The sequence below is a fragment of the Rhipicephalus sanguineus genome, chromosome 3 (assembly GCF_013339695.2).
Source record: "Rhipicephalus sanguineus isolate Rsan-2018 chromosome 3, BIME_Rsan_1.4, whole genome shotgun sequence".
NCBI classification, from domain to species: Eukaryota; Metazoa; Arthropoda; class Arachnida; order Ixodida; family Ixodidae; genus Rhipicephalus; species Rhipicephalus sanguineus.
Window position 1 is genome coordinate 226730864 of NC_051178.1, and position 16198 is coordinate 226747061.

The 16198-nt window shown below is 46.4% G+C and overlaps 1 long non-coding RNA gene across 1 annotated transcript in view; it reads left to right on the forward strand.

Moving 5' to 3' along the window:
• Positions 1-313: 313 nt before the first annotated feature.
• The window catches only part of LOC119385266 (uncharacterized), a 44788-nt gene continuing 28903 nt past the window's right edge, over positions 314-16198 (forward strand). Inside the window, exons 1-2 of the long non-coding RNA XR_005182151.2 lie at positions 314-481; positions 8416-8677. This is a non-coding gene — a long non-coding RNA (uncharacterized LOC119385266). The remainder of the gene's footprint in view (positions 482-8415; positions 8678-16198) is intronic.

The window sequence follows — 16198 nt, forward strand, 5'->3', positions numbered from 1 at the left end:
TGCACGCGGTGTAAACGGCTCAAAATGCACTGCTCCGCCATGTCAATAGCTCACAAAGTCTACTAACTCTAGTGGCAAGAGTGGCAACATCACATACTGCGAATTACTGCTAGATAAACTAACAGCAGCAAACACTGGCCTTGCTGTTTAGTTCCAAGCTGCCGACTAGAGGGAGCAAGAGTCGCAGCATAAGCCCATTTTCTGTTTCTACCAGCACCATCAGTGTCTGTGATCTTCAGTTAGCACCAGTCTTCGCGCAATAGCAAGAACGAAAGGGTGTTTCCTGATAGCAGGGCTCGGGATGGTGACACTGAGTTGTTTCGCTTCTGTTTCCAAAAGACGCGTTCCTCGTGGAATCAACTCAGCAATGGAGCCACTTTGGCCCAAGCACAGGCATCCCTTATTACGGGAGGGCGTCTGCTTTGTCCCTCGAGAAAAACGTGGAAGGACAGCGAAAGAGCCCGGAACAGTTTCGAGACCAGTGAGTCCTGTCACAACGAATTCTGCAGACACGGAGATTTATTTATTTTTTTTCTCTTGCTCCCTTCCTTCGTTGTTCGCGTCTCCGTCTCTCCTTTACGTGCATTTGATAGTGACACCTTGTCCTGTCTTGTCGTTATCTATAGTTGTATCGCTTTTTTCCTGTTATTTGTTTTTTTTTTAATTCTGCGCTTGTTGTCTACGACCATGCGTCTTACGCTTCAAGCTGCCTTCTATATATTACTTGCGGTCTCCTACTCTCATTGACAGCATGGTACATTCCTCTCGAGGCTGTTCGAAACAGCGTTGGTGTCTCGTTCTGTCAGAAGGCACGTGATCGTATCATGAAGCCAGTTGTTCAGTGGTACGCCGAAGAAACTCGCTTTGTTCCAAACACGGACTACAAAAACAAAAGAGAGAGATAAAAAAACAAGTGCCGCAACGGGACTTCCACAAAAAAACTACCACTACTACTTCTTTATGGATGAAAGTCCGGTTCTTTTTTGTTTTGTTTTTCCTAGGCAGAGAGTTGTACCAAACGTGCATTGTTAGCGTCGGTAAATTAACCCTTATTCGCAGCCTATTCTTTCGTAATATGATCCCATTCATTGTACTCTCAGAGAGCTTTCTAAGTTGCTTGTAGAGCCTTCGTCAAAGGTTTTTTTTTTATTTAAATCATTGTGGAGACTTCAACGGCACTGTTTACGTGAAAATCAGTGCTGGATTTGACATATAGAACATCGTTAAAGCGGATAGATATTCGTCAGGGTTTCATCGACGTTAGCAATGTTATCTGACAGATACGGTTTCCTTCATGAGGATTGCTCCCTGAACGTGTTACGTGAACAGAGAGAGCTTCATTTATTTCTGCATTTAATTTGCGCGAAAACCTATTATCATGAGTGTCACTCGATCTATCCTCGTGCAAATGCTCAGCTTTCACTAAATAAATTGCGTCCCATGGTTCCTTGATGTGTCATTTATCTGTCTCTCACATGGCAATATGTAACTTCTAATCGCATATTGTTAGGTAACGAACTGATAAACTGCTCTGCGGGATTTAAAGATATCTGATTATTTGACTCACTTCTCTCGTGAGATACTCGGGCCTCAAGTTAAAAAAGCCTGTCCAGTAGAACGCTATCTAAACGCCTGATAGGTGGGATCACTCTTTGCTGAGAATATAATCTGTGGAAGGCTTGTCGGGCATAAAAATGCATATTTTCGTCTTTGAGTTTTCCCCTAGAAATAAGGATCAGAAACTAAGAGGACGCTTGAGCTTCGCTTTCAAGAGTAGATTGCGATAGCGTAATCGGACCGTGTTCGTGTCGCCTTCCCAATCGCTAGCCTCGCTTCGCTTCTCGGTCGACACCTAAACTGTGTTGCAAGAAAAGCCGAAGTGCGGATACGCGCCGGCTTCTATATCCATACACCAGGCGCGACAGAACAGGGAAAGCACGGCCGTTAAAGCCCCTGAAACTTCGTAAAGTAGCTACATACGTGCGTAAAACGGCGCCTCCTCTCTTTTCTCTTTCCTCCGCCCTCTCCGAGGCTGATGCCGCGTCGGCATTGGCCAGCTGCCGTCACGTGGGGCCGCGCGCAGCGTCCGTTTGTTCACAATGGCTCTCGAATGCCATCTTTGCTCGTGAACCGTGGACTCGCTGGTGCGCAGCGCACGTGTTTTATGAATACGCACTTGTCATACCGTGCACGTTGTGTATAGTGAACTCAGTTCACTATAGCGTTGTGCTTTGAAATATTTCTCACAGAAGATGGACGTCGCTGTTGGTTGCCATGGGCGGCTGCGGCGCCTTCTGATGTCAGAAGAAGTCTAGCGAAGGCAAGAAGCTCCTCGGGATACCGTCCCGTACGCGCAACGAGTTGCGACGAGAGACTTCGTTGCACATAATCGGAAGGGCGAGCTTCAGGCCGACATTTTGGACTCGACTATGCGAGGTAAGTTGCGGGTCTCTCAAACTGTAAGTATTCGTGAAGTTCACGAAGTTCGATGCCTGCTCTAACGCCGTAGTAGAGCAGGCATCGCACCACAGTACGTCGCTATCTCTCACGCACGTTTAATTACTGCTTGTGCGGCGTCTTTACTTAGTTTTTGTTTCTTTGTCAACCATACGTGGTTACGTTTCCTGTTTGACGTGATGCGCCGACTCGTTCGAGTTCGCGGTATGGGTTTGTGCGCAGCTGGCGTCATGCACGCGGACTGACGATCGACAATGTGATTGCGAAACTTCAGAGATTCGGCGCAGCTTTTTTTAATAAACAAAGCCGGAGTGCGAAAGCTCACATTAGGATTTATACTCTCCGTTTGTCTTTGGTGTTTGCTCGTTTAATTCGGAGCAAATAGCTTTCACTGGCTCTTTTACGTTGACTGATCAGTCGGTGGACTAGCGAGGCGAAGGTAGCTATGCAAAGAGTGCAGGCTCAACCGAGTCGCAGGGGGCGTTCATCGTTTAGGAACCTACGTATATGGGCCATTTCGCACGTAGGTTTACGTGCTATTTCGTGTGAACGTTTATATCCGCGAGTGGAGGTTTCACGATGGAAATGTTTACGGTGACACGCTAGTTTTTTTACATTCGTTTGCTCGTTCATTCAGCGGTATATTTCGTTTGTCAGATACATCTAAAGGCGCACTTGCGCAATGCGGTTAGTGCGTTTAATCACTTAACCAAGCAACCAACGCCGTCCAAATATATCGACTATAATTGATGTACGCCTTATCGCTCATTATTAATGCGGAAGCTTTAGATGCCTCATCAAAGGCTAAAACTCACTGTCGGCGTCCCGTGTCGCCGGCGTTAGCACGAGTGGTCCAAAATATCACCCCGCGAATACGTCACAAAATAACGTCATCATGACGTCATGGCAACGTCGCATAACGTCATCGTGGCATCATGTAACGTGACGTCACCCGATGACATCGTCGCTTTGCCTTGCCTCCGTGATCATTGAGCCGATCACGGAGGCAATGCAAAACCAGGCGAGGTTCAGAAAGTTCTAGGAGGGTGCTGGGTAGGATCAATACGACGATTGAAGAACACGAAGCTGGTTTTCGCCTTCAGTCGTCTTAGGCGAACGCTTAAGGGTCACTGAGTTTTTCCTAAGCGCCTGCTGTGCAGGACTAGTTCATCATGCGCGCGCAGTGACTTCAGGGACTGCAGTGTGCCTCGGGAGTTGAAATTTACCAATGACAAAGCTACCTTACCAATGAAAAAACTGCTAAATTTACCGATGAAAGGTAAGCACATGCTCTCGGCACATATTGAATACCCTATGCGGCACTACACAGAGCTGGCATGGGTCAGCGTTAGGCTCCTTTAGATAATTTTAGAATAAGCTTTCAAACAGCAAAAGGTGCAGTTAATAAATGTGGATAAGCCACCGGTGAGAATTTCTATGCTCTAGAAGAAGATACATGAATTCTCACTCGGTGCTCTTTTATGCAACTTTTTTTCACTGCTGTGATTTTCGCGAATTCAATTTGCGAAAAGGAGTAGCCGCTACTATATAAAAGCGCTTACATCCCCTAAACAAAACGCCAGGCCTGCGCGGAAAGCGCAGCACAGTCACAGCGAAAGCTCGAAGAGCGGCATTTCTAGAGCCCGTGATAAACTCTCTTGTGGCTACTAACACAATACACTAGCAACGTATCTACTACGCCACAAATCATAATTTTTGTGAAGTTCGGAAGCACCCACCACGACATTACTTGTCATTCTGCGGAGAAGCGAGGTACCATCTGTAAGGCATTATGAGCAGTTTCTTGATGCGATGGCTGAGGACGATGAAGAATTACGACTGGGTTTTGTAATGGGTTGGAAGCTCTAAAGGACCCACTAGTTACTTAATTCGCATTGTGTGACGCCCGGTCGTTATGTCACTCTCCCACCACGCTTTATAACATACGCTAACGTGAGAAAGAGATAGAGAGAGGGAATTAACTTTATTGAGACCCTGAGGAAGTGGATCATGGGAGCCTTATGGGCTTCCTTGGCAACCAATAGAAGTGCGCTTGCGAGGAACCCACTACGCTATAAATCATCATAATTTTTGTGAAGTAGAGAAGCAGCCACTATGCAATTTTTCGTCATTCTGCGGAGAACCGTGGTACCTGCTAAACACCTGTAAGGCATTATGTGCACTTTGTTGATGCTGTGGCTGATGACGATGAAGAATTATGGCAGAGCCCTTTGTAATGGATTAGAAGCATTCAACAACCTACTCGTTGCGCAAGTCGCATTGTGTGACGTCTGGTTACAGAATTCGCGTTGTGTGACGCTTGGTTGTTGTTTTACTCTTCTACCACGCTACATTACATATGTTAATGTGGTTCCTTCCCAACATGAAGCCGGTATAGGGTGTTTTGCAAAGCAGTTTCAAGCACCGACATGGCTCTGGGGTAGGACACTGGGCTCCCACGCAGAGGGCCCAGGTTCGAACCTCGTTGCATCCTGGAAATTTTTTCTTATTTCTTTTTTTTTCTCATTTCGAGTCATAGTGGTTACGGACAGCGGCGACGGGCAACTACGGCGCCAAAAACGGCCCTTGTTGTGATCTCATAACAGCTTTCGCTGTAAAACTAATAAAAAAAACATGGCCGCGTATCTGCGTGCTCCGCTGCAAATGCCGTGTGAAGACGATAGAGGAGGCGCTGCGTGAGATATGAACGGCGTTCATATCTCACGACGTATGTTCCCGACGTATTGCCAGATGGCGTTCATTGAACGCTGAACATGAGCTTGTGCAGAGGGTTTCCTTCCTCCGTGGCAGAGGGCATTCGTCGGCGCGCATAGGCATTTTCAGCGCAGCCGCATTTTCAGCGCTGCTTAAGAAACTAGGGTCTTTAGAATTACGTATCTATGTATTTTTTCTATTAAAGGAACACACCACCTAATACTTACCTAGTGATGTTGCGCCTCAGATATGCGTAATGTTTACTTTTTGATCGACAACGTTCACACGTATGAACAGCCGTACCAGTTCAAGATGGGTGGGCGGTAAGCAAGTGGTTCAACTTTGTCCAGGTCGCTGAATCGGGTGACAGACAGGCAAACAGAAAGACAGACAGACAGACAGACCAAAATTTCTGCGTTTAAGTTCCCCAAGAAAGACTATCGTCTTTAAAAATATTAAGAGCTAGACGACTGGTGCGAATACAGCGCGCTGCCTGGCAAGCAAGCGCTATCTCCACGAAAGGGCGTCTGCTACGCAGGAGCAAGGTAGGTGGCGCCTCGTTCGAAAAGAGGGTGCGAAGGAGAGGAGACCGAGGAGGAACGAGAGCGGAGGAGGAGAGTGTCGCTACTTTACGAAGTTTCAGGGGCTTTAACGGCCATGGGTCCTTCGCGCCATCTCGTGGGATTTCTGTCAAGCCACTGCAGAACCTCCTAGATGTGCGTTCCACCAACGCTAAATGGTGTATATAGGTAGCTCGCCGTTAGTATGCCACATGATATAGGCGTGGTGGCCGAGCGGCTAAACGCATCGCGCCACGTAGCGAGGGGTCGCAGGGTTCGAATCTCCGGTCCCACTCATACAGAAGATTTTTTTTGTCATTTTTTTATTTGCATCTACCTCAAATCTCCGCTCATGGACAACGCTGGTTTTTCCCTCACAACCAAAGACGCCGCTGCCGACACCACCGACGCCGGAGTTTCTGAAAAACAAGCTGTCGCGTTAATAAGCCAAGCTCCTGGACGTTTTCACTGCAGAAAAGTCATGTAAATGCTTTTAAAGCGGCTTCAAAAAGAAACATTACTCTTTCTTTACAATTTGAAAAACTGATCTGGAAGGGAAGCTTACTGCTCAAAAGCGGCCGCGCCCGCATATTCTGAAGAAGCATCATTTGCAGTATTCCATTCTTATTCCATGTAATGCATTTCTTTATTCTCAAACATCCCTGCACCAACGAGCTGCAGCGGCTTATATCATGACTCAACTCTCCGCTTGGCGCAGCACTCAATACGGTGTCAACTTGAACACGCACTACATAATGAGAGCGGTTGTACGTGAGCAGATAGAAAGCGAAGCATCTTGAGATGAAGGCTTCTTGCGCCTATTCGCCTGCCAGAGCCGTACCGCAGCGATGGCGGCCACTGTACACATATCGATGGCGTGCTTCATTTACAGCGAGAAGCATTGCAAAGAAGAAAGAAAGAAAGAGAACAGAATTTACGTGGCAGCCAATTTCTCTCCAATTTTGCCGAACGCCCCTCTTCTAGTTTCCGCCCATTTCCTTCCATCCTTCGCAGTTCCGGCTTGCCCGAGAGAGTCAAGCTGTTGTCCTCCATTTCAGCTCCAGAAAATGCACACCCGCCGCCTCGGTTATTGGGCGTTCGTCAGAATCTCGAAGGCTTCAAATGACCGTCCACGAGGCTAATGACTCGGACGCGGACGGCCTGGACGCTGCGGTCTGGAGTGGCGGTAACGCCACCCGATTCGTCGTCGTCGGCGTCGTCCACTCTGACGCATGTTCTAGCGCAGTGCGGCGCGTCTGTATTGTCACGTGGTCGTGACGTCGACGAAGGCAGCAGTCAGCAAGTCGAGATGAAACTCTTTATTAGGCCGAACTTGTGGCCGAGAAACTGAAAGCTACAGCAATACACTGATAGCGGCGGACAGAGCGTCGACCGTCGATCAACTGACAAGCGGTGAGGCGCGTCGGCATTTAAACATGTGCCGTCGAATATTCCAGCGTTATCGCTGGCTGTCGTGCAAATTTTAGAATAAGCTCGAGTGTGCGCGTCTTGCGCGCAATATCAACAAAACGATCTGCAATGACCGCGAAGCTTCTCGAACAATGAGGCGCGGTTCGCGCTGAGCGTTGCTGACAGTATATGTGGCCGAAAACCGAATACAGCAAAAGTGATAAAGAAACGCACGTGGCAGTATAATGGCCGCGTAGCCTTCTCCTCCACACTAACTCTCACCGCGCCAGAAACGCACTGGGTGCGAGATACACCTGGCTGTTTCAGCGGCTGACACGTCATGCACAGCGCAGTCGAAGCCACAGCCAGAGATCGTGTAGTGGCCTGAATAGATTTACGGCTGGCTCTGTCTGCATCCCCGCAAAGCTTGCAGCCCTCTCCTTCTGCTTCTCTATTATACGTCTTGCTTCCAACAAGCCAACTATCAGCTCGCTCAGGAGAGACGTGTTGAGCGGTTTTTTAAAGCGTTCACCAAAGGATTCTCGAAAGATTGTTGGAACAGTGCTGGGCTGCGTTACGGTTGTTTTCCTTTTCTATGACGCCGTTTCTTCCGAAGCTTGTAGAGTAGATCATGAGTAGCGAATCAGATGAAACTAAGCGCATCGTCTATCAACGTTATTTTTTCACCGAGCTGATTTTCTTTTCTTTAGGTCTTTTGTTTTCTTTTTTTCTACAGACAGGTGGCAATAACCACCTTGTGGCTCAATGGTATTAGGCTTCCTTTCCTAAGCAAAACGTCGTGAGCTGTGCTCCCAGCCGTGGAACTTGTGTTCCGGTAAATAAGTACAAAAGATAAAGCTATCGTGCACCGTACTTGTTAAAGGACCCCACGGGGTTGAAAGTAATGTGCACTGTACAGCTTGCTGGCTTCAACGTTTATACTTACTGCGAGTTGCGCTACATCCGCTAATTAGATGAAAACTGACAGGCAGACATGTACACGCAATCAGAGACAAGGACAACAGCATGCTGTTTAAAAGCAGTATGAAACGCAGCCAAGCAATCACAAGAGATCCGCCTAGGCGGAAGAGCTATTCGGAACCCTATTCTGATCTTAATGAGAGCAACAAGAGCATGCAATGGCAATGATTATTTCTGTTTCTGTATTTCTATGTTTCTTATTGTGCAATGTCAGCAAAGTGCAGATGCGTAAAGTGACTTCCTAGTATATACACTGCGTGTTTGTAAAATGGGAGCTTTTCCGTTTGTGCAGAATCAATGCCTTCATTCGGCTTTCCCGGAAAATGCGCCATCATGGCATCAAGCAGCGTTATCTCTTTCACTCAGCGTGCCAGCTGTGACCTGCGCTGCGAGGCGACTGCTGGCGGCTCCGTGAAAGCGCTGTGAGCACCGGCCTCCTTGAAGCGGTTCGCAACGACCGCCTTCTACGACGCGCCATTCAGGCATTGTGTCCACAGTGGCGAGGCGACGTATCTCCAGCGGCGCTCGGACGAAAAGGATGGCTTCCCCTCTTTGTGGGGACGCGAAAATGCATGGCTCCTGGTTGCCGCGACATCGTTTTTACAGTGCCATTTTTTTCTTTCCCTCCTCGCTCCATGCGTCCTCTTTCCGCAAAGAAAACCATCGTTAGTGTCCTTTTTCTTTCTATCGCTCTTTTTTAGGGCTACCTTTCCTCTTTGCTCTTACATCATGCTGTCATACAAAACTTATATAGTTACTTGCAGTTTGCTAGAGATGTGTCAGAGCCTCTCTATACGGCGTGTGTTGGCACCTCAAACCCCAGCAATATATGAGCGCATGCGCTGATATACTGCCTGGGATTGAGGCGCTCAAAAGCCGCAGATGCTCTGACACATCTATGACAAAGTGCATGTAACTATAAGACAACTTCCGAGTGACTATGCGTTCATATATTTCTGGGCCGTGAGTAAAGCAAAACCACTGATAATATTGATAGTTTCATTGATACTCGTGAAACTATTGATAGGTTAGCTCAAGCACTTATTGCTACAAAATAGCTGGCATCAAGTCAGCGCCGGCGTAAAGTGGAATAAGGGAACAACTTGAAATCGAGGCTAGTATCCTAAAACATGTATTGGAGCTTGACGTTACTTCATCTTCCCCCCTCTCTCTATTCTTCTGTTAATTGATAATCTGTGATGGCGGCATCCTTTGCACGAGAGAGAGAAAAAAAGACGATATTCTTATTTTTTTCCGGAAATATCATAACCATTCTCCTAGAGCGACAGCTGCTCATTCCTCAGTCAATATCCATATAATATACACAGACTCGGTCTACTATCGGTATCGCCTCTGCCGTGCCCCTGCCCCGTTGTCGGTCTAAACGACGTTCTGGGAGCAATAAAGATACCACCACCACCACCACCACACGCAACAACCGCGACACCTCAGGGAGGAGCTTTGCACCGATCCTCCCTCTCTTGCATGGGTAAGTCATGCGAACGACAATTAAAATATTGAGTCAGATATCTCGAAGCACAGACATGCTATAAAATTCTTCCATGCGAAGCTATGTAGAAACACGACTGCTTCCAACTTTTCAATACAAGCAGACGCATTTACTGCAGTCAATAAAGTTTAATTATTCACTCTTAGTTAACTAGGCTGCTGTCGGCGATAATCATCATCTCACTTTGTGTCCCCCTGGCCATATAACTTATATGCACAGGTGATCCTCGCGTGCCTACCAGTGCCTAATTTTAAGGAAACCATAAAGGCTAATTTTGAAAACCCCAGTATACATACGCCCTCCTCCTACAGATATGGCTTGTAGTGCCAGGGGATACAGAAATGCATATATACCAGCAACCCTCAGCCACACGACTGCATGTAAATATTTACCCTAAGCTTTTATGTTGCGCCTGGCTAGAATATAATCATGCACGCAGGATGCGCTCACGCACATGGGCACATACACTAAGTGACTATGCTTATTAACACATAGACTCCTTTTTTAAAAATATATAAGCCACTCGATTGCATTGGCGTCGCTTCCGTTCTGCTGACGCCCGATAGACGTAGTTGCTGACAATCATTCGCAGGTAGTGCCGTAATGATCCCCATGGCTGAAAATTCATTGCGATATAATGCAAATTATATGTTTTATTTAATCACATACCGAGTTGACCCTAACGTCAGAGGGACATTTTGTTCTGTCCCAGTGTATTGCCGTACAACCATTGACAAATCATACGCAGTAGCTCTAGAGAACAGACTAAACAGTCGAAGAAGTCATTCCGCTACTTCATCACGATCGACGCCAGCGATGGCTCGAACTTCCAGACGGCGAAAAATAAAGGCAGGAAATATTGCGTAAAACCAGAATGTCAGGTTATGTCTGTAGTACCCGATGTCAAAGTTGAGGCCACCCGAACTTGCGGAATTGAATTAGTTCGCCAACAAACTACACAAAAAAGACCTGCGGCAGCAGGAGATTACAATTATCGTCGGCTAGCAGACACCCCTTCAATGAACGCAATGGTCCCATCTCAAAGAGCCGGCGCCGCTACTTCGTCTTCCGACTCCTGTCAAGCACTTTCACTGCCTGGCAAAGCTAACTATACAGAGGCGATCACAAACGGCGCAAAGCCGCATCCGCGGCGGGGAAATGCATGCACTCGGTGTTTTGCAGAAACGAAACGTGTTACAACGCTTTTTATTAGCGCCTCCAGACAAGCCACTTTCTGACTTCTTTTTGTGTTTCTTTTTTTTTTAACCTCGTGGGCGACTACACATTGGGAGACCACCGTTCAACCCAGGCCCGAGCCGGCACATTGGTCGAACCGCTTGTGAACCTCTCTTCAATTTAACTCCAACCCTCACAGACGAGGGCTGCGGGAGGACGAGGAGGAGGAGGAAAAGAAAAAAAAACGGAAGGACAGGGAGGTTAGCCAGTTCTCAGAATGGCTGGCTACCCTGTGCTGGGGAAAGGGGTAAGAGGAATAAAAGATGATAGAGAAGAGATGTTACAAAAAAAGAAGGGAGAGAAAAAAAAGAACAATAATGCGATAAACGATGCTACTTAAAGTCTTTCTCTGAGACTAGTCGTCCGCAAGAAGCGCAACAACGCTCTCAAAGCTTTCCGTGCCGAAGACGGTTCCGGCCAGTGTCCTAAGACCTTTTCCTCCGACAATGGGTCCTCGCTTCAGTGCAGCAAGAAAAGAACTGTCAAAAGTGTTAGATAGACTTGACAATCGCCCATTGTCGGAGGAAAAGGGCTTATGACACTGGCCGATTGTCAAGTCTATCTAACACATTTGACAGTTCTTTTCTTGCTGCACTGAAGCGAGGACACTCACAGAGAAGATGGGCGATTGTCTCCGCGCAGCTACAGTTACCATATGTCGGGCTGCTGGCCATTCTGATTCGAAATGAGTAGGCATTCGTGGAGGCAACCCCGAGCCACAGACGGCACAGGAGCGTCTATTCAGCTCTAGTTATTCCTGACGGAAGACGCTTTCTGACCATTTCTATATATGACCGCATCTGCGCCGGCCACTGGAAATGATATTCGAGCACTCGCCATAGATCTACGCCTCGCGCATTTCTGAGCGATCTGTGAGAGTATAGCAGAAGAGAATATTCAATATCGGGGTCGCGGCTGTCGTCATTAAAAGACTGTTCATGCGTTTTCGAATGAAACCTCATACTTAAACTTTAAATCTTCAACGTATTAGCGTTTTATTGAATTTCTCTCTAACGAATTTTTTCTCCAACGTACTAGACTAGCAAACTTCCTGATGAATACAAAGCATCATATCATCATAAAGACAGAGCTGCGTGATTACTGAGTGGAGCTTTTTCCATTTCGTTTGTACGAAGCTTCAAAACAATGCACTAGATTGTAATTCGTTTGTTCTTGTGTTTCATGCATCGTCCAGGTCAACAGCAACGTGTTCACAGTGCTGCCTTTAGACATGACTGTGTAGCGTTTACTATCCCAAGATTGTAATTAGGCACGTTGTTCGCAAGGAATAATATATTTCTTTTTCCTTATTTTACAATTGCGAAAATTTTAACTTAATCGGAGCTTTTAAAGCAATAGATCCTATGCACTGCAGGAGAGTATGTGTACGTGCTGTGTCCTCGACTGATGTTTTCATATAAAGCACTGAACTTCAGTATGAACCTTTTTGTTCGAATTACTGTAGCTTATTGAACAGAGCACAATATGGCACAGCCAAAACAGCAATACATAGAAACCGCAGCTATTGGTCAAACTGCATGTGTGCAAAAGACTGTGTGCCACACAGAACATGCATACAAGCTACTTCATAGGGCTGCTTCTATCATTGTAGAGCTCAGCTCTTAGGCGCCCTTTCCTGCGTTGAGCGGCGTCGTCATCGCCGGCGTAACCGAGAGACATGAAAAAGTAACCGATAAAAATTAAAAAAAAACAGAAAAATGTAACCAGGGGGAATGGCGGGCCCTCTACGTGGCAGTCGAATATCTACCACATAGCCACGCTGGTGCTTTCTTTTTTTTTCCTTTAACGCATGAGAATAATGCCATCAAATCTTGTCAACTATTCCTACAGAATTCATCGCTTTAGAATTACACTTACCTGCACACATGCACAAAACACACGATTTCACACAGTCCAAGCCATCTTCAACAGTCCGGCAAACAAACTCAAGCGTCCAGAAGTCCAAGCCACTCCAGAATCGGGTCAAAAGTCTCAGCAACGCTACGCACACTAGCTACTGCTCCTTCTCGAAAGACAGACCTTGTCGAGCGAGGTGGCTCAGCATGTCTGTCAATCATGCACCTTCTGCATAATGAATGAGGTCCTAACAACATGATTAAATCGTATGGAACATTATTGTTGATGCTCTTTTTGAATGGGAGGAACCTAATACCATGAGATGTAATTGGAAAAAAATTTCTGATGGTTCTCTCAAGAATGTCCCAGAAATAAAATGCATCTGAAACTCATTTTGCAAAAAGACCCTTTACAGACGTCATGTCGGGCAAGGAACCGCGTTAACCTATCTAATATAGCGTGGCAGAAGAGTAAAATACCCAGTAATCACAGAATACTAATTACGCAACGAGTGTGTGGTTTCACGCTTTCCACCCAAGGCAAAGTGCTCAGCCATAATTCTTCACCATCATCAGCCACGTGCAGCATCAAGAAGGTGCACATAATACTGATAATACCTTACGGATGTGTAGCGGTTACCTCGATTATCAGCAGAAAGACGAATAATGGCGTAGTGGGTGCGGTCCTACTTCACGAAAATTATGGTTTATGGTGTAGTCGATATCTTGCGGAAAGCCAAAACTTCAAACACAGTTGGCCTTGACACAATACGAAGCTGCAGTATCGTAATGGTTGGCGAACGTTTTTGTTTACATTTCCCTACATGTACTTCAGGGATGAACGCCGCGATATTTTGCATATTGCAGCACGTGTCTGTAATCTATATCGCTGACCTTTGCTGCAACCTGGCAACAGCAAGCATGTTTAAAAAACAAAAAAAATAAAATGTGCGTAAGCGTATAAAATGTCCCACCAAACACCGCTCCCTCTCACCCTCTTAACTTCATAGCGATATGTGAACACTTCTTCGTTTTCTTGCGTGTCGGGCTCGATGTGTTCCTCTCTATTTCTCTGCGCGCTTTTTTTACCTACTACAAACACAGGCCTGGTCAATACGTTATTGCTTCATGCGGCTTTAGCTCTGCAGTACACGGACAGGATCATTCGAGCCTCGCGATAATCCTCAGTAAGATTAGGTCGTCACCGCTTTCGTTACGTGGCTAATTCTGTACGCTTCGGCCTCGTCTTTCGTGAGCAAGAAATAATGTCGAGAACAAAAAAAAGAAAGCTAAAGAAGCGTTCTTGCATCATTGTCACAGTAGAATGTGCTCGTACAAAGACGCACGAAAGCAAAAGGTAGGCGAACATATCCTCCATAGCAGCAACACAACGTATCAAATAAAAAGACTATCTCATTTTCCTTCTTTCGCGCTCAATCAAAAGAGTAAAGGTAAACCACATGAGCCGGCAAGGCATCGCTGTTCTCAGCTTCCCTGTTCGTAGCAAAACCAAGTGACAAACGAGACTTCTGTACGCGCTGCGCCAAGGGGGCTGACCGCCAGTGGTGAAGCGCCCGAGCCCTCGCTTCTCGTGTTTCGGGCCCACAGTTGCTCCGTCGCACTCGGAGGCAGCTGGCTAATGCGTTCGGACGTGGCGTTAACGCCACCTGAAGCGCGCCGAGATTACCGTGCGACGTGGTGCTGCCAAGGCAGAGCGATCCTCGCTGCCGGACTGGGATTAGCGCGACTGCCATGGCGTCGCTTATACTGTTACGCTGGACAGTTGCTTTCTGTATTCGTCGCTTCTCCACTGCGCCTGCAATAACCAAGTGCAACCAAGTGCATTCCTGCGGTAGTGAATCTCTATGCTTCTCAACAGTCGACCTTTATGCTTTTACGACAGGGAGTTGACATAGCAAACAATTTTATTGTACTTTATTTGCATCGTCAGAAGTTTTGTTTGGAACGTCTTACTGGAGGTTGTGGAGGTTTACCATATTACTTCGTTAAGTGTGTCTTGTGTCGTACATGTTCGTACCAGCGCTATACATAGTTCGAGACATAAATCGGCGTCAAACCCCTCTATTTTGAAGTGTACAAAGATAGGAAATAAGCGACGCCAGACCCTCATAACGCAGCATACCATACAGGCGTAGCTACAGCTATACTATACACACGACAGATTATAATAAGCACAGATGATCAAAGCAAAAAAACAGCAAAACCACGCAAAAAACAATCTAGATTGTACATAAACCGCTTAATATGAACGTCAGTTAAGTCAAGCTGCAGAACAGTCAAGGCTATACGCGATTCGCACAAATACAGAACGACCTTTTTTGTTTCCTTACTGCAAGACAGACTCGCCCTTAAGTCGTAATGCTAGGTGCGTATGTGTGTGCAGAGCAGGCCCATAGCCAGGAATTTTTTTCGGTGGGTGGGGGGGGGGGGGGGCACTTGCTGAAAACGACTATTTGAGAAAAACACCAGTTTCGTTCTTTATTTTTGGTAAAAACACCTACTTAACCAAAATTCCCCGGGGGGGGGGGGGGGGGGTAGGGCTCCCGACGCCCTGGCTACGGGCCTGGTACCGAAGTATGCAAACTGTATCTGTCGCACCAATTCTGTCGAATTATCCATTCGGTGAATATCATCTTCAAACCGTTGTAACGCCATAGCCATAACAGCTCAATGTCGTCGTGGAAACAGAGTAACAGATCGCATCTCAAACTCGTTAGTGGTGTTTACGAACTACCGAGTTACTAGAAGTGAATGCATGTCGATTACAGGCATGTTGTTATACAACACGCTTCGTATAAAGTGAGTACCAGGTAGAAAGCTTTCGTAAACAAATTTTTTATATGGTCTCGCTTTTTCCTTTGAGTATAGGCTCCGTGCAGACGTAACTCCGGATGGATGGATGCTATGAGCGTCCCCTTTAAAACGGGGCGGTGACATGTCTGCCACCAGGCTCGAAGAAAAAAAAAAAAAAAAAAGAAAAAAAAAAAGCTTCCTTGTTTCATGTTGGCCTAATACCTTATCTACATTGATTAAATCTATGTTATTATACCAAAAAATATAAATTCACGGTCCATCTCTCTGCCTCTTAAGGCAGAATGACCTTATTTTTCCGCCATTATTTATTTTTGTTCTTTATCTCTACTTTTCTGCCACCAATACTCTAACCGTCTCTTACTTATTTCTATCGCGGACGTGTTCAGCTTTCCATTGTTGTCCCTAAAACCCAAGGCTTCATGTAGACTCGTGCCCACACGTATACCTGGGTGAATATCGCCACATTCAATCAGTACATGTTCCATCGTTTCCTTAGTTCCCCCGCAGCATGTACATTGTTCTTCTTCGTTACTAAATCTCGCTTTATAACTACGCGTTCTAAGGCAGCCCGACCTTGCTTCAACAGTAAAGCGCTTCCCCTTGAATTATCATAAAACCTTTCCCTCCTTATTTCGTTT